This window comes from Kogia breviceps, chromosome 4 (assembly GCF_026419965.1).
Source record: "Kogia breviceps isolate mKogBre1 chromosome 4, mKogBre1 haplotype 1, whole genome shotgun sequence".
Taxonomy (NCBI): Eukaryota; Metazoa; Chordata; class Mammalia; order Artiodactyla; family Physeteridae; genus Kogia; species Kogia breviceps.
The window spans coordinates 121,121,831-121,141,811 of NC_081313.1; the positions used below are offsets into that span (position 1 = coordinate 121,121,831).

A 19,981-nucleotide genomic window follows, 5' to 3' on the forward strand; every position below is an offset into this window, starting at 1 on the left:
TCTTCTCTCAGCCAACTTTTTCAGGAGGTGCCCAAATTATGAATGGGTCACATTTCTGCAATTATATAAACATTGAATCTATGTGATATTTCCTCATAGAAATAATGCTAAAGTTTGTGGTTAGGTCCCTAATTAGATGTCAGAAGCTTTTTAAAGTCATTATAATTTCTATGGGAAGTCTTGGGATTTCATATATAAAGATCCCTCATTGATAAATCAACTCTGAGAAGGAAGCTCCCGTCAAAGCTCATTCTCTTTTCACTAACCTGGTGGTATGAGATGCCTTCTTCCCCTTACCAGGGGTTTCTTTGCCTGGGTCATATCTTTTTTCTGGGTTAAGCCATGTTTGTTTTGTTTTGTTTTGTTTTGTTTTTGCGGTACGCGGGCCTCTCACCGTTGTAGCCTCCGGACGTGCAGGCCCAGTGGCCACGGCTCACAGGCCCAGCCGCTCCGTGGCACGTGGGATCTTCCCAGACCAGGGCGCGAACCTGCGTCCCCTGCATCGGCAGGCAGACTCTCAACCACTGCGCCGCCAGGGAAGCCCTAAGCCATGTTTTAAGTCCTTTTAAGAGAGCACTGGGCTTGGGCTTTTATGGTCCTGATGGAGAGATGTTCATAATAACAAGTAAATTAACAAACAAACAAAAAACAATAGACTTGAAGTTTCAAGCCACCAAAAATGGTCCATCCTGGGAGTGATTGTGCTACCATTTTCTTATAGACCTCAACACCATAACACCATGTTTTGGAGTAACCACATTCTGAAGGCACTGCAGCAGTTTCCACCTTCTGCTTGAGATTTCCTCCTTTTTCTTTTCAAATATCTGAGATGATGGAGACTCTGCATCTCATCATCTGAGGGATTTTGTTCACAACCAGGCATCTGCATCCAAGCTGGGGGTGAAGTGTTCTCATTCTCTTTCATAGTGCACCTGAGCAAATATGACCTGTAATAAAATCATCCACTCAGAGCTCTGTTACCTCATTTGAGGCATGCTTGGTGCTCAGGACCACTGTCTCTGTCCTTCAGGAGCACGGGTACGTGGCTGGCAGGCAGGCAGAACGTTTGAACATATTTCTCATGCAACCTTTAAAAGTGTTGTATATTTCTTTGGTGCAGTAATACAGAATCTGTCATTCTGCAAAAGGTACACACAGATCTTTGTCCTCACTAAGGACTCTAGGTAAAAGTTATTAGTTTTTCTTGACATGTTTTTCTAATAAGGAAGAAAGTAATGATACTAATAAAGTATCAGTAAATATCTGGTAAAATCTTTGAGGAAATTTAGAGCTGTAGAAGATTACTCCACCTAAGCTTTCCTGGAATAGGAATATGGTGATATAAATATAATGGCCAAAGCCAGGGCAACACGTTGATTCACTCAATTGAAATTTTGGGGGTTGGTATCTAGCACGTGCAAGTATTCTTGTAGGCATTGCAGATACAGCGGTAGATAAAAGAGACAACAACCTCTTGGTCTCAGGGAGCTTACGTTCTTGAGCATATCAGGAGCCTTAAGTTTGAGATGACTGCTACAAGCATTGATCGTACGAGGTCACAGACTGCCTGCTGTCTGAGTGGCCCCACCTCCAGCTTTTCCCTGTGACTCATAGCAGGCCCTTCCTCCTTTCCTTCAGCATGGCAGCATTGAGGAGGGTGCACAGCCCTGAGTCTGGAGCAGATGGGAGAGGTACAAGTGGGAGAGTCTCCCTCAACTTTCTTTTGCTTCTACATGACCCCTTCCCTTCCAAAGCAGGAGACTCCTTCCCGTTAACCAGAATCTATCTCCAGGCCTCGTGGGTTGCTGAGTATGGTACCTCAGCAACATATGAGAAGAAGGAAGTACATTCAACTTCTGCAACTGTACCTATCTTTCCTGGAGAATAGAGCATTCTCCTGCTGTGGTAGAGACTGTGGTGGCAGGTAATTTGTGGACCAGGGCAATGTAGAGGGGAAGAGTCAGAGAAGGAAGTCCAATGAGGACTCCAGTGATGGAATTTGGTGTGGGGCTGTGGGACAAGACTGGGATCCCGCTGACTAAGCAGTGGGGTGAGGGCAGGATTATTAGCTGAGCCAGTAGTGGAATGGAGAGAGGTAGGTTTGGAGGATGGGTTGACCTTGATGGTTGAATGAGGGAGCCAGGGATTGCAGCAGCTTAAAGGGTTTGTAGTGCGGGGAAGGAAGAGGAAGGGATGTTTCTAGGTAGGACTAGCAATATTCAGAGAATATTTAAGCATTGGAGTAGAATCTTTGATAGCTTTTGCTTTTTAATAAAGGGACTTGCACAAATGGGAGTGCATCAGTCTGGGCATGTCTGAACATAGGTGCAGTTCTCGAAGCATAATTGTCTTCGTGCCCTGTGTCAGCGCCTGATTCTCCTGCTACAGTGTCAAAGAAGGGAAATTTGTGTACAGCATTAGAAATACTATAAATACAAACTTGATTCACAGATAATCTGCAAGCCATTGCCATGTCTCATATTATGCCATTTTAAAATTGTGCCAAACTTCCAGGATCCTCTACTCATAGAAATAAATATTAGGTATACACACATTATCTTCAAATTATAGGAAAAAGAAGATTCTTTTGGAATTTAACCCTTTTCTCTAGGTATATCTAAAAAGGCATGTATAATTCTTTGTATGCATAGGCTATTTTAAATTCTTTATATATTTTCACTATTTTTAATTCTTTATATACTTCTGTCATATGCACAAACAAAAAAGTATAACTGTGCTGGGGTTTAGGACAATAGGGAGAGCATCAGAGTAGTGTATGACTTTTTGACCTGTAACGCTTACATTTTAACTTAAAATACATGTATGCTTTTCTTTTAACTAAAATTTGCTACGACTGAAAACGTAACCTGCCTCTCAACTCAGTGTGTACTTCTTTTTTCTCTCTGACTTGCTCTATCGCTTTTTTACTGTCCATTCATTCCCTTCCCCCGCCCCTCACACACACAAACACACACATATACGCGCACACGCCCAGTGTATCCCAGGCTAGACTCACTAGGGGCACGTTACAATACAATTTGACTCTCAAACTTCTCTTGCCTATTTCTCATTCAGCTGAGGAAGATACACTGCCGTGGTCTCAGGTTTACTCTGCATTTTCCTTAATGCACGATTCAGTGACTTATTTGACTAGTGAATGTATTTTTGACCGATAAATCGAGAGTTGGGTAGATCGCGGCTTTTGAATTTATTTTGGCAACACTTTCTGTGATACTATACCACATGTCTTTTTTCCTGGTGAATGGAAAAATAAACAAATAACCTCTTGTAATGACTGGACAGATGAGTATTTGAAAAGATAAACACTTAGAAATTGTCTTTCCCACAATATTCTTTTACACCTTATGCTATACAGACTGTTTTTATTCAAAAGTGGTGTTTGAAGACCTGAGAGGAGGGGGAGTGCAGAAATTTTCTAAACAAAGTATGCATATAGCCATAGATGGAAAGCAGTTTAAGCTTCAAGTGAGGTAGTTAAGGAAATAATGAAGCTTGCTCAGATGAAGTACAAACTTGTGATGGAAAGGCAGTAATCACTGGGATATGTGCATTTAAATGTAATGAGTACTTAGTGAATCTGTCATCAGATAGCCTAGTTGATTAAAAGATGATTCGTCTATTTGTTCACTCCAATGACCGGAGCGAAGTGGCCCTTATGTGCCAAATACTCTGCTTTTCTATGGGGTTAGAAAATGAATAAACATGGTCCCTGCTGGTAAGGAACCCAGAGTCTGATGTGGGAGCCACTCACAGAGTACAACACGGCACTGTAAGGGCAGGAGAGAGGTGCCCCAGGTGAAAGGGCAGATGAGGGGTCAATAACTCGACCTCTAGAGGCATTGGGTTGGGCTTGGTATAAATCAGGAGACTTTCTGGAAAAGGTGCAACTAAGCTGACTCTTCCTTGATTAGTTACTCAGACAAAGGGAAGAGGAGACAGGAAAGATATTTAGGCAGAAGGGACAATCTGAGTAAAGTCAATGAGGCAAGAAGCCTCATACACAAACACTAAGGAATGAGTAAAGAGCATGGAAGGAGACCAGTTTAAAGAGAGAATCAGGGGCTTCCCTGGTGGCGCAGTGGTTGGGAGTCCGCCTGCCGATGCAGGGGACACGGGTTCGTGCCCCGGTCCGGGAGGATCCCACATGCCGCGGAGCGGCTGGGCCCGTGAGCCATGGCCGCTGAGCCTGCGCGCCCGCAGCCTGCGCTCCGCAATGGGAGAGGCCGCAGCAGTGAGAGGCCCGCGTACCACAAAAAAAAAAAAAAGAGAGAATCAAATACCAGATCAAGAGTCCCTTTTTTCCTGTGAAGGAGAGTATTCCAGTGTCAATGAGACCAAACTGAAGGCTGAAAATAAGAATGATAACAGTACCAAAGATACAAATTCTACCTCAAAGTTAAATGCCATGATATTATTATTATTTTGCAAAATATCTTCATGAATATTTTTATTTGACAGAGAGAACCTAGCAAGCTGTAAGTAGGGTAATAATACTATCAAAATTAGGGTTGAGAGAAATATAGGAATTTTAATAATTTGGCCAAGGCCTTATAACTTGTTGGGACCATATCAGGGCTGGGGCATGGGTCTTGTACCATGACTGGTGCAGCATACCGCCTGCCCATGCAACCAAGGCATCTTAGCTCAAGGGCTGCTATTGCTCCCATTTTACAGGTGAGCAAAATAAGGTTCAGCAACTTGCTTAAGTCACACAAGCGATACGTAGAAGTGCAATGACACTGAGATTTGTTGATGTCACAGCCCAAGCTCATCACCATCGTGTAAAACTGCCTTTCTCATGTACTGCTCCTTGATTTATATAACACCTGTACTGTACCATATGTGAATTGTTGGTATTAAATAAACCATATGGAGATTTCTTTCTCTGTTCCAAGAATTCTGCTGCAGAGGCTGCTGTTCTGTAGCTAAAGAAACCCCATCCTAGAATGTTTACTAACTAGTCCTTGGTCCTGCTGTCAAAAAAGAAAGAAAGAGAGAAAGAGAGAATTTTAAAAAGCCGAATGTCTCAGTTCCTAATGGAACTTGGTTTACTGTTTAATTCAGCTTCAGGGGTGGGGCTGTCATGGAAATCTATTAGAAACTGCCCCTTGAATAAAAACCTAATGTACAAACCAAAGGGATGCTATAAAGCTGAACACACTGAAAACCTGTTAATTTTCAACAGTGTTTGAACTTCAGGTTTGGCTTCTGTTCCCAAGAACCTGACAGGATGCAGGGCTGTCTTCTTGCATTTCAATGTGTTTGCAGCTATTTTCTCTCTCCCTGTTGTAGAGGATGCACAATCAGGTATTAAGATGTGACAGGATGATGGAAATGAGAAAGTGAAGAAGGCACATGGGAAGGCAGTAATTAACTGGAATGCATATTTATCATAGTCTGTCATTGTTTACAAACAATATAATGATTCCTGATGGTGAAATTAAACTCCAGGCTTCCAGTTTGTGAAGTCAACCAAACAACCCCAGCAGGTGCAGATCAGCAGGACTAACCAAGTGTTCTGATGTACAGGATAAAGCTGGAGACATCTATCAAAAACTGATTGATTGTTGAAGATTTGAATGATCTGTATATTGGGATGCCTTAACCATTGATACAACCATGGCATAATGGGGGAAGAACTGCAGTTATAAACAGAAAAATTCTCCACTCTAATACCCAGCCTAGACAAATCCTTTGCTTTCTGAGCCGCATTTTCCTCATCTGTAAGACAGGAATTAAGGACATGTGTCTCATAGAGTCCCTGCTCTCCATCTCCGCTCCTAGAAGTCACCCCCATGAGTCATGTCTGGACTCTGTAATAACATCCTAACTGGCTTTCCTACCTCCATTCTTACTCACCTATAATCTCTTCTCTAGAGAGCAGCGTAAGTAAGCTTGTAACAAAGATAAATTAGATCATGTAATTCCTCTGTTTAAACCATCCTTCTCATTGCCCTACATAACTCCTGAGTGTAGCCTTTGTAGTTCTTTTCATTTTGGCCACTGTCTCTCTCTTCAACCTCATTTTCTGCAGTTCTTCCTCTCTCACCATATTCAAGCCATGCATGTCTTCTTTCTGTTCCTTGCATATTCTTTCTTATTCCTACTTCAGGACCTTTGCATGTGATGTTTCTTTTGCTTATAATGACTTCTACATGATCTTCAGAGACCGACTTCTTTTGGACAACAGGTTCCCGCTCAAACATCAACTTCTCTGGAGATGCCATCTGACCATTCTGTCTGTTGATTACAGCTCTCTCACCCAACTCACTCCATCATATTATCCTGTTTTATTTTCTTCAAAGCCCTCATCACTACCTGAAATTTTATCTTTTACTTGTTTAGTGTTTATCTTCCTTACTAGAATGTAAAATACCAGTGACCAGCTGTGTACCCATTGCCTATGAGTGCAGTCAAATACTAGTTGAGTGCTGTGTGAATAAATGAGAGGCTCAAATGAGGTATAAAAAATGGAAATGGTTCTATAATCTATCAAGTGTTATACAAATACTAGGTTTTTTCATTTCTTCTCACCTATTAAGTCATGCCTCTTCTCAAATCTTTGTCAAAATGAAACAAGCATAATTTTCAGCCAGGAACTATTTCAAATGGGAACTTACTTTCCAGGAACTTACAATTTAAAGAAAGATAAGATTAGCCTGAAGAGTAAAATAAATTATTTTTATGAAAAAAATTGAAGATAGCCTATATTCATTTGCTAAGGTCAGTTTTTTTCTTTTGTACCATACCACCCCTTATAACTATGGTTGCATGTATGTCACATAGAATTATTGTATAGAATTAGAAGAGAAGCATGGAAAAAGGAAATTTGAAGTAGTGTTGATGTGGGGAGAGAGCAAGATTTATCAACTTAGAATTTCTACAGGCCCATAAGAATTCTCAAATTTAACTAATTATCTTCATCCCACACCCTTCTGCCCTTGGTCTCTTCCTTTTCTTGACACCTTTTCATATATCTGTTGGCCATTTGTATGTCTTCTTTGGGGAAAAAATGTCTTTTCAGTTCCTCTGCCCATTTTAAAATCAGAGTGTTTGGTTGTTGTTTTTTTGTTTTGTTTTACCTGTTAAGTTATATGAGTTTTTAAATATTTTTTTTGGATATTAACCACTTATCAGATATATGATTTTCAAATATTTTCTCCCATTCTGTACGTTACCATTTAATTTTGTTGGTTGGTTGTTTTGCTGTACAAAGTCTTTTTAGTTTGATGTAGTCCCACTTACGTTTTTGCTTTTGTTGCTTGTGCTTTTGGTTACACACCCAAAAAAGTCATTGACAAGACCAATTGTCAAGGAACTTTTACCCTATGTTTTCTTCTAGGAGATTTACAGTTTCAGATCCTATGTTTAATACTTTAATCCATTTTGATTTAATGCAGCCTCTATCAAAATCCCAATGGCATTTTTCACAGAAATAGAAAAAAAAAATCCTAAAATTTATACAGAACCACAAAAGACCCTGAATAACCAAAGCAATCCTGGTTTAAAAAATAAATAAATAAATAAACAAAGCTGGAGGCATCAAGACATCACAGTCCCTGAACTCAAATTATATTAAAAACTGATAGTAATCAAAACAGTACGACAGGGCTTCCCTGGTGGCGCAGTGGTTGGCAGTCCGCCTGCCGGTGCGGGGGACGCAGGTTCGTGCCCTGGTCCGGGAGGATCCCACATGCCGTGGAGTGGCTGGGCCCATGAGTCATGGCCGCTGAGCCTGCGCGTCCGGAGCCTGTGCTCTGCAAGGGGAGAGGCCGCAGTGGTGAGAGGCCCACGTACCACCAAAAAAAAAAAAAAAAAAAAAAAACAAAAAAAAAAACAACAGTATGACAGTATGGCACTTGCATAAAAATAGACACAGACCAATGCAACAGAATCCAGAGCCCAAAAATGAACCGTCATATGTATGGTCAACTAATTTGACAAGGGAGCCAAAAAAAACACACCATGGGGAAAGGATAGTCTCTTCAATAAATGGTGTTGAGAAAACTTTATAACCACATGCAGGAGAATGAAATTGGACCTTTTTCTTATACCACTCTTTTGGTTATCTTTTTTAAAAGCTCTTTCCTATCTACAGTATTTTCCAAATGTTAACAATTGAGTGTGTTACTAAGGGTCTAATTATTAATGCAAAGGGAATAATATATTTAATAACCAGGGGCCAAGCTATGTAGTATTCAAGAATCTCACAATCTGACTTCCCCATGGTTATCACAGAGATCATATTTTCCATCCCCTTTGGTTTGGAAATCATTGCATTCATTGCTTATTGGATACATCTGTCAAACCGCTTGAATATCTGTTTTAAGTGAATTAACCATAAAGGTAATAGTGGGATCCACAAAGAAAGATATTTCTCCCTATGAGAAGGGTGAGTTGGGCAATCTTATGAAGTTGTGCATTTGTTTGTAATTAATATGATTTAACAAAAAAGGCAAATCATATATAAAGGAGTAATAGTGAACTATCATCACAGTACATAATTTGCCCCCTCTTTTAGGAATTCTTGTTGCCCTTAGAGCCACTGCTGGTCATGTATGGCAATCTTTGCTCCAGAGCCAAGGGGAGGAAAACTTTTCTATTAATCATTCTGTTCATCAGCAGTGCTTTCCTAAATATTATAATTTATGTGAATGGAATCAATTCTTTGGTAAATAGCCCATGAGAGTAGAAAGTAGAGATGTTGGTTAGGTAATATGAAGATGGGCTATGGGTAGACTGTCTATTGAAAGAAAAGCAGAAAAACAGATTACATATAAAGTATCTTTATTGAAACTACCTTTTAAATATTTTACAACTGTGACTGATAAGAACATTGTCAATTTGGGTATCAAAGTAATTGTCTTTTTTAAAAAATTATTCAATGTGTATTGAATATATTCTAGGCACTGTTATCATGGTAGAGACAAATTCTCACCCTCCTACTGGAGCAGTATTGTTATTTCCAACATTTTCAGATGACAAAAACTGCTAGTCACCAGCAGAGTTGTGGCCTATTCCTGTTTCTTTGACGCCAAAGCCCAGTTTCTGAACCACTAGGCTTTACTACCTGCCTCATTATGGAAATTGTGGGATCAGACTGCCTGAGTCTGCATCACAGCTCATCTCTTAAAGCCTTTTAGTTACTTAACCTCTGTGTGCCTCAGTTCACTCTTCTGTAAAATGTGAATGACAATAGAGCTTACTTCATAAGGATGTTATAAATCTCAAATGAGATTCTGCAGGGAAAGTGCAGAATACCACCTGGCATGTAGTAAACACTCAATTTAATGTTGTCTATTATTATTACATGATAGGAATATAGACTCTGGCTATATGGGAAAATCCTAGATTAAAGCCATCTTTGTCCCATTTTGAAATCCTAATTAAAAGAAGAGTAATTAATCAGTGGCCAATTGGCAGAGATCCATGTTCAGTTGGAGCTGCTAAATTCTGTAAATCTTTCTTTTCTGTTATCATCTGAAGACAGCCTGGTGAGAATAAGGTGCTCTTTTCATTTTACAAAAAGTGAAAGGGCAACTCCATTTCCTTCATTTCCTTTCACTGGCCTTCTTTTGGAACTTATAGTGAATGGAATGGTTAGGTTTCTGCCCAATAAGCTCCTTTCAAAAAGATATCATTTCACTGAAGCATCACAATATGCTGCTTATGGAACAGGAGTTAGTCTTGGAGTCAGATCTACCAAATATCAAATCCTGGTGTCATCTTTTATTAGCTTTGTGACTCATGGGCAAATTAGTCAACAATTATGAAATTCGGTTTCCTCGTTAATGAAATGGGAATCATATTAACCACAGAGCAGTGGTTCTCAACTAAAGGTGATTGTAGTTGTCGTGCCTGAGTGTCAAAGGTGCTACTGACAACTAGAGGGGAGAAACCAGGGATGCTGCCTCACAACCTACAATGCACAGGACGGCCCCCGCAACGAAGAATTATTCAGCCCAAACATCAGTAGTACCGAGGTTGAGAAACTCTGCATTAGAGTGTTATTGCTAGAATAAAATAAAAATATTTGTAAAGCACTGAGACCACCTCTGACATGTGGTCGGAGCTCATAATTCATTAATGTCATTTGCCGGGAGTTACTCATGTGAGTTCCCAGGCTTCCTCTGTCAGGTCCAAGCATCGTGCTAAACTCATTCACACAGAGGTGTTAGACTCATTCTTCCATCAAGGGTGTACGCAGTTTAAAAGCAGTCCTTTTAGGGGCTTCCCTGGTGGCGCAGTGGTTATGAATCTGCCTGTCAATGCAGGGGACACAGGTTCAAGCCCTGGTCCAGGAAGATCCCACGTGCCGCGGAGCAGCTAAGCCTGTGCGCCACAACTACTGAACCTGTGCACCTAGAGCCCATGCTCCACGACCAGAGAAGCCACCACAATGAGAAGCCCCCGCTCGCCACAACTAGAGAAAGCCCGTGTGCACCAACGAAGACCCAACACAGCCAAAAATAAAAATAAATAAATAAATAAAGTTTTAAAAATAAAATAAAAGCAGGCCTTTTAGATGCTCATTCTGAGTAAATCTCTATGAGGAAACGTCAGCCTCCGTAGCGCCTGGGGAAGTTTGGTCCCCAGGCACCTCCTCTTTCCCCCAAGGAGGTGGGAATTCGTCACTGTAATTATTTACCTCTTGTCACTGGTTCTGAAGATTCAATGAGGTGATACAGGTAAAGTGTCCAGCACTGTGTATGGTATAGGGTAGGTGCAAGCATAGGTCAGTGTTATCATCACTTAGTGTCTGTCTGACTTTCTGTCTGTCTCTCTCCATTAGGCATGTGGTCATATTAGAGGAATCTGCTTTCTCCAAATTGCTCTGCCCTGTGTTTATCTTCACTGTACTCAATAATGAACTCTTCCTGAGAGCCTTTTTCCCCCCAGGTGATAGACTCTTCAGATACGAAAACCTCTCCACTTGGGTCTGATTTTGCCTACATGGTTCTACACCCTCCCAGCTCTGTCCCTGGCAAGGTCCCAGACAGGCTCCAGACCTGGAGCTGGGCTTTGACACTATTGTTAGGACTCTTTCTCTCCCCTCATTGTAAAACAAGGGTGCTCAGTGGCCTCTAAGGTCCCTTCCAGGTCTCTCACTCTGTGATTCTGTCTACAGTGAGTTCTGCACTACATCCTAATTGGCTTTCTCATGGCTTTCTCACCATCTGAAGTTTTCTGGTTAACTCCGACTTCAAAGCAGTTTATGACTTGTAAGTGTTCTAAGACAGTTATTTTATCTGTGATTCTCAAAAAATTCCCAGGCTACTCTGGCTCTTGGACCCCTGCTCTGGGTTAATTTGGCTATTTTTTCTTTTACCAGGAGAATCAATAGAAATTTATGTTTGCATTTACCAATAAGCCATATATTATTGTGTTTTGATTTTCCCCACTTTGAGGAGGTGTCGTATATTGGTTGGTTGTTGAAAATTCATTAAACAGTACTAGCAAATATTAAATCTTAATTAAATGGCAAAGAGCTTTTTTTTTCTGTGCTAATTAAATGCATACTTCAAACACTGTTGATTGCTACCAGGGCAGCCTGGGTAGAACAGAAGACTGATGGAGGGGCGTGACATATCCCACTCATCAGGAATGTTCCAGAGCTCCTCATCCTTCATTTAGTCATTTTCAGTTCTTTCCAGTGAACTTGGGGAAGAGAGCTGAGATTTCTTATAGAAATATAATGATTTTTTAAAAACCTATGAAAACCCAGATTGTCAAGTTGTTCGATCAGTTGGTTACTTTGAAAAGTTACCAAAGGGATGGAATCACTGGGGCTATCATGTCTTCAAGTCCACACTTTAACCCTTTTGGCCTATTAGTATTTTTAAATATCTCTAGTAGAAAATTCTCGTGATATTGAATAATATGCCCACCAAAAAGAGCAGAGGCTTTGCGTTAAAAGAGACCTAGACTTGAATTCTTGTTTTTTCTTATCAAAACCAGAAATTTATTATTTCTTACAGTTCTGGGGGCTGGAAGTCTAAGATCAGGGTTCTTAATCTGCCACATGTAAACTCTATAACTTTGAGTCAGATAATTAACCACTTTGAGCTACAGTTTTGTCTTCCATAAAAAGGAGATAGTAACAATCCACCTGTAGAGTTACTGTGAAGATTAGATTATGTAAAGTGCTAAGCACAATGCTAGGCACATAGAAGTCCTCAATAAATGATATCTATTATTATGCTATGTTTCTGGTTTTGGAGGTACAGCTATTGTCTTATTTATTGTTGGAATAACTATGTACAACAGGTGGCAGTATTGCCTTAGTATGTCTCTTGAGAGTTAGTCAAATTTGTTGGGGCTAGTGTAGCAAAGAGGCTACGATTCCAGAAAAGAAACAAGTCAACAACAAAGTAGCTTATAAAACAAATAGTACTTGTGCCCTAAAGCACTGGCCAATGTTAGTGCTAGAATTGTACAAGTGTTCAGAAGAAGACAGAGGTAAACTAGACGGAAATTAAAGGTGTTAATATGAATTTGATATAGTGTTCAAGACTTTTATCGTAAGTAACGTAAAATTAACTTTCACTAGATTAAGCCAACAGAGAATTTCTTCTTGGCTTGTAAAATTATAAGGCTGGCAATGGGGCCAACTTGTGATACCACTAGATGTAGGGCTCTGTCTCTTGACTATTTCTCAGCTTTGCCTGTCCTGCTTGGCTTCTTCATGTATGAATATTCTCTCGAACTGGTAAGGAAAATAGCCAGTGAACTCACATCCTCCTGGTTTGGTACATCCCACATCATAAGGCAGATACTATCCATAAGTTCAAGTAGAACAGTCATAGTGGGGACTCCGATTCACCCAGCGTGGGTCACTTGACCATGCCTGAATCACCCACTACAGTTGGGAGATGGGAAGTTCACATTTGGTCCATGTGGCCTCCCTTTATGGCCAGACATGGCACCATGGTTGATAGCCCCTTCAGGATGTGATAGGGAAGAGGCAGTTCCCTAAAGGAAAAGAAGGGTGGTTTTACTGGAAAAGGGGGACATGCAAACCCTGTAATAATTTCATATACATTTCATTCTAAGAGATAAAATACTCTGAGATATTGATTGAGAGGAGTTGTAGCAGAACTTATTATTTGGGGGACTTGTTCAAGTTTATGAAAATTGGTGAAGAAAAACATAAAAGCAAGTGGTCAGGATGAAGAAGACTGGGTGGGAAGAGAGATCAGATGGGCCACAGAACTCCCTATGAAATAGGCAAGTAAAGACTTTGGGGACAGGAGTAATTCAGTAAGATCTTAGCTGAAAAATGCTGAGACTTAAAAGGAGGAAATACAATGAAGAGGAGGAAAGCCAGAGAAGGACAAAAGGCCCTGGAGAATGTGAAATAAATGTGTCGGGCTTCCCTGGTGGCGCAGTGGTTGCGAGTCCGCCTGCCAATGCAGGGGACATGGGTTCGTGCCCCGGTCCGGGAAGATCTCACATGCCGCGGAGCAGCTGGGCCCCTGAGCCATGGCCGCTGAGCCTGCGCGTCCGGAGCCTGCGCTCCGCAATGGGAGAGGCCACAACAGTGAGAGGACCGCGTAGCGGAAAAAAAAAAAAAAAAAAGTGTCATCAAGGAGCACTTGAAAGAGCAAGGCAGTAGGCCAGAAAAAGTTCAGGATTACAGCCTTATACACATCATCACATTGCTTTATTTAGAAGGACACCTCACAGGTGAAAAGCCTGAGCTAGGAGGGTGTCTGAGCATCACCAAAGTGGAAAATTATGTGACTAGAGACCATAGTTGAGTGGTTAAGAAAGTTAATTTTTACTTAAGTTGTATAATGCCTTTAGGGATTTTTTGGATATTAATAAATAATTATGAGTGATGATCAATTAGAAAATCTGTATATACAGTTATTCAGTTCTGGATGGATTTTGCCATTATCTCTGTTGATTAGTCTGTTTTATGTTTTTGTCCCATGCATATAAATGTCTAGTGATGTGCCTAAATATTTTCCATTTTGCAGGTCAGTTTTTTCTGTCTTTTTTTTTTTTTTTTCTTTTGGAGGAAGATTTACTGCCTCTCACAAACACTGTAAACCAAAAATTACTTTCTGTATACATCATCCATTTCCTCTCCCGTTCATTTTCATGCAGATATTTCCTGCTGCCCTGATAGCCTGGTGTTTATGTGCCCTGGAGTGTGCATTAGAATTCAGAAGAGAACAAACCCAGGCTTTAACACAGGAAAACGGATATTAAACCAACATAGAAACACATCCATAGTTACACATTGTGGTGGTGTGATAGAAACAGGTTGGAAGTTAGGACTGGCTTAAATTGGGTTGGGGGATGAATAGGTAAGGCGCTCTGAGAAAGGGATGGACAAAAAAGTGCTGAACAGGTGAAAATCAGAAGAATAAGTTGCTGGTAGAGGGATGATCAGAGGCAAAATGCTTAATAAGGTATAAGAAAGGGCAGCTAGGCAAGAACTGAACTGAGATTTTTTTTAAAAAATAAATGTATTTATTTATTTATTTTTGCTGTGTTGGGTCTTCGTTTCTATGCGAGGGCTTTCTCCAGTTGCGGCGAGCAGGGGCCACTCTTCATCGCTGTGCGTGGGCCTCTCACTGTTGCGGCCTCTCATTGCGGAGCACAGGCTCCAGACACGCAAGCTCAGTAGTTGTGGCTCACGGGCCCAGTTGCTCCGCGGCATGTGGGATCCTCCCAGACCAGGGCTCGAACCCGTGTCCCCTGCATCGGCAGGCGGACTCTCAACCGCTGCGCCACCAGGGAAGCCCGAGATGATGGTTTTTACTTCCATTCCCTAACTCCTCCATTTGCACTCATGGTCCAGCAGGTCGAGAGCTGTGTCTTTCTTTTCTGTTGCATCCCTGGCGGGGTCTGTGTGCCATTATTAAGCTGTTGTCTCTCAGCTTCAAAGCCACCCCTCTCTACTGTGCTGTCTGACGCTGAGGCTGGGTTTCAGCTAACCACCCTTTTCATTGGCCAAGCTGGCTTCCTGTTAGAGTCTGTCTGTAGGGGGCGCTAGAGGAAGACGGTAATAACGGGGAGAAGAAGGACTCCTTATTTGCTTCCTGCTCATCAGAATCAACTCAGCTTTTATTTACCCCAGAAGCAGTTGGTTCCGGTTCTCTTTTTTTTTTTTTTCCTGTAATCCCCAGAGCCAGGCTCCTTCAGAGATACCAGGACCAGCAGGCGTGGTGCCGTTCTCACAGGCCTGGGTCTCACCTCCCATAGGATGCCTTTTGGCAACATCTAGGTTCTAGTAACCCCCTCTCTTTTATTTGTCTAGCCAGCCCTAAGGGTGGTATCTGCCTGTTGCAGTCACTACCTTTGACTCCTCCAACATCTGTTTAATCAATTCCTTATATTAAATTCTCCCTGTTCAGTTAACAGGTGGAACATCTGTTTTCCTGAGTGGCCCTGGCAGATGCATGGGTGGTTTAACTGTCTGCTCTTGACCAAACTTGCCATGTCTTAATGAGGATCCCCAGCTGGGTCCCTTCAAGGCCAAATGTCCATGAGTGGAAAAGGTCAGCCACAAGCAAGAAATAATGATTGTCAAGCTGGAAGGTGTATTTTTCTCAGATGCTTGCACAGTCTGCCTATTCCCAATCTCCACTATGCAATATCTTTTCCAAGGTTAGCAGAATTATAGAAACATCAATTTGGGCATTATTGACTTTTCAACTGGGACACCGAGAAAGTGTTTCAGCAGCCTTGATAAATTAAATCTGACCACCTAGCTCCCAGACTGGCAGGTTCCTACATCATTGACAGAGAAGACAGGGGAAAGCAGTTTTCCCAGCTGTTGCTGTAAATGATGTGCATTGTGTTCACAACCATTAGCAGGTGGAGAATTTGAAGTGTGGGTAGATTGCAGAGCTGCTTCTTTTAAAAACGCATAAGCACTTTGTGAGTTTGCTAAGTCGTGCCTCACTCAGTTCGGTTTGAATTTTTCATAGGGGAGAAAGATTCTGTTGTCTTTCCTCTTTTATTCCTTCTTTGTCAGTAAGGACTTAGGGCTACAGTGGAAAGGGACCGAGTCTAATCATATAATTTTCTTGACTGGTCCTCAATTTTTCCAAGTTGTAAAATGTTGAAAGATTCAGTGTTTAAGGACTTGAGGCTATTGAGTTTCCTGCCCCTCACCGTTTAATCCAAACTACAAATTTCCCTGAGCTCTGGGTTTAAATTTATTTGATGCGTCCTAAAGTAAATTTTTATCCTGGAAGCCTCATCCATTTGTGAAATTCTAAGCACTGCACTTTGAAGGAACCTTCCTTCCAAAATGATCCCCTGGTCATATACTATGTTCCTCTCCACTGCCAAATAGAGACAGACATTATGAAATGCTCAGCGTGCATTTTCCTGATGAGTCCAATTATAGCATCAGTGTTCTTCCCAACATCATGCTCCAGCCAGACCTAAGAATTGGCTTTATAGCGTTTTAGTGGAAACATAATCATCATATCTAACAAGCTCCTGATCTTTTTTGTTTATGTAGATCAGTGTCTGGCTTCTGGTAGAACAAATGTGGAACGTGTACACTGATTGAAATGCGTATTGGGTGCCACAAACCATGAAACATCTTTACCTTCATTAACTATCTCATTTAATTTTCCTAAAACCCTTATGAGGAAGATACTATTACTGGCCTTATTTTTCAGACGAGGAAACTGAGGTTCAGAGAGGTAAAGTAATTGATCCAAGCTGACATATTTCAGGGCCTGACTCTGGAGCCTGACATCTGTCTGCTACATTTTCAACTTGATATAATTCAACACATGTGTCTGGCTCATTCATTTAATAGTCAAACATTTATCAAACCTCTGTTATGTGCCAGGCAGCAAAAATGAAATCCAACAAATTCAGCAATGGTTTATTTAAAAATAAGGAAGAGCTATTAGGCTCTTTGACCAGCAACTAGTTAATACACCCCTCGAAAAGCAGTAGAGGTTTTGCTTTTTTAATATCAATAAATCAGACTTTTCTGGGAATGATATGGCTTTCTCCCTATATCTAACTAATCAATTGTAACCTATGTTCTCCTCAAATGGAGAGATTTATTCCAGCCAGCATTGAAGCCTCAGCAAATTGAGAGCAAAAGTATGTTGCAATCTGAAGTACCAAGGCATTTAGGAGATCATATTTTGCTGTAATTGGGGGGATTCTAGAATACCTAGAGTTACAGAACATACCTTTCATAGATGCATTTACACTTTCCGGAACAGGTGAGTACATGTCAGTGGGACTGCAAGGGTGAAAGAGTTTTCTGTGTTCTGGTTTATATCTTCTGTCTGCTGTGGTTAAATTCTTGGGAAGGGGGTGATCAGCCAGACAGTGCTTCCAAAAAAGAAACAGGGTGGTTCTCTTCTCACGTTTGATTATTTTTCAAATTTCATAATGACTCTTCACGAAGCACCTCCAGCTAGATGGTGTTAATCCCATATTCTTGCTTGATTTCAACCTAATATTTAGACTTCAGAAGCCATCTTATGAATTATCTTTCCAAAATAGTAAAACATTCAGATGTGCTCATAAAATATTGAAATGTGGTAGTATAACAAGCTCCACTAAAATTAATTTGTTTAATTTCCCTTTAATAGTGATAGCGCTTAGAGTAAGTGGAAAGTAATACTTCTGTTTGCCTGGAAGCTGGTAGATCCCAGCTGACATTTAAATCCGTGATCATCCTGTCAGTCCAGGGAGGAAATAATGCATCTGTGCCAGTTTCTTGGCTTGGACAGGTCTTGGAGGGCTGCGTGCAGTTTTCCACATGAATACACAGGACTCCCTCACATGATGGTGTTTTTTTTGTTAAAATGCCTTTTAGAAAAGCCTCAGGTTTCCCTCCAAGTCCACTGGATGGAATGACTTTCACGGGAAGGTAACTGTTGGGCAGAGAAACACAGGTTTGTATTTCAACCGGTACAGCAGGTTTTATGGCCAAAATATTTTGTCATCTTGTTTTAAGGTAATAGGAGTTCTCCAGCACATCTTCTTCTCCTTTCTGTCTTTCTCCTATTCCTCTTCTTTCTTTTTTTTAAGGCTAAGTTCAATTTCTGAACTGTTCTCAAAAAAAAAAAAAAAAATCAAACTAGATCAACTCTGGGTTGAGGTGATTACTTTTCCTTGACCCAATTAGCTGGAGCCATTTTTCTATCAAGTCATATTAGTATAGGGATGGTCAGGTTTGGAGAGGCAGAGGCAAAGTCTGCCTTCTGAAGGAGAAAAAACATTCACCTCAGAATCTGGGCTGGCAGACAGAAACCATTTTCTATTGCTGGTATTTTCTGTTACCCGGTGGCATATGTTGAACAGTTTCTCTGTTGCACGGAAGAGATTTATTTGTAATAGCCTGAGATAACTAGGACATTACTGCTGTGGTGATTCCTTTTAGCTAATGGGATTGTTGTATTTCATTTAATGGGTATATAAGGACATGAATACTCAGTCACATTTTAAAAAGTGGTTCAAAAGAGCAGGTATACATGAGAGAGACTTTTGGAATTGTGATTTACAGACTTTTTTTTTTTTTACTATCTCAGGGGAAAAATGTATAAATTTCTATAAATATTTAAATCATTTAGCTATGTAGAGGACAGGCATTGTAAAAGATGGCAGGATATAACATTCCTAATAGTTTCCATTCTAGGGTTCCTCTACTTTGACCACATTAGAAATGACAATAAAGTGAGATCTTATTATCATGTGACTTATTATTTATGAGTATAAGATATAGTGCAAATCAAAACTAGGTCTCCTTTAAAACGTATACACATACCACATTATCCTTGTCCTCAATATTAGCATCATAAAGGGGATTGATTTCCCTTTTTTTTATGGCGTAAGTGCAATGAACTATATGAAGTACCCAGTGTATAACATATGATCAGTAAACAATATTAAGTTCATGACTCCAAGAAGACTGTAGCTGTTCAGAGGGTGGAAGGCTGGGAGCAGTGACTTACGTTTAGGAAATTGTTTTGTGCCATAATTATGGATTTCCTAGTTTAGGGAGCCACCAACTGAGTATCTGAAAAATGGCTCTGCCTCCAAATAGCTCAACACAATGCTATGAATCAAGACTTAGGGAAATAGGGAGAGAGGAATTCACACTGGCTTAAATATATTGTAGTGGATCAGATAAGTGAAAGCTCATTGACAGGTCTAGCTTCAGGTATGGCTGGATCCAGGTATTTAAACGTTATTATTAGGATAGTATTTTAATGAATTTCTACACTGTGACTTGAGCTGTTTTCTGGGATGACAACAAGGAACATTTCAGCATGTCCACCTCAGGGTGCTCATGATATAGTAGCTGAGATGCCTAAGGTAGAAAAGAACTCTAACAAAATATGATATGTGTAATAATAGATGCATTTACAAGAGTAGACCATAACTCAGAGGAAAAATTTAACAACTACTTCTGAGGATAGGTAAACAAGGACTTCAGAGAGGAATGAAACCTTGAAAATTGTTTTGAAAGAGAAGCAGGAATTTTACAGACAGCCTTGGTTATACTATTTAGGAGACCTGTATTCAAATCCCAGCCCTGCCATTTACAGATAGTACAAACTACGACAAGTTTCTTAAATTCCCAGGGTCTTAGTTTCCTTGTATGGAAACTGGGAGTGGAGCTACTGATTTCTTCGAATTATCATGAGGACCCGATGAATTGATACGTGCACAGAGCTTACATGGGGGCCAGCACAAACTAAGCCCTCCCTGACTGGTAGCTGTCATTCCACTCTTCTAGATTCCCCCTCTTTACCTGACTGCAATAACATGGGGCATTGGATTAGGGTTTAACATCAGCCACAGTAAAATCAGCTAGCATTTATTGAGCGCTTACTGCATGCTACACATTGCATTAAGAATTTCACTTGCCTTGTCTAAATCTACCCTACAACTGTTGTAAGTAGGGAAATTATTATCCTCATCTCACAGATAAGGAAACTGAAGCTTTGAGACTTTA

At 40.7% G+C, this 19,981-nt stretch overlaps 1 protein-coding gene across 1 annotated transcript in view; it reads left to right on the forward strand.

The window, feature by feature from the left end:
- KCTD16 (potassium channel tetramerization domain containing 16) overlaps window positions 1-19,981 on the forward strand; it is a 285,519-nt gene that overhangs the window by 255,634 nt on the left and 9,904 nt on the right. The window lies entirely within an intron of this gene.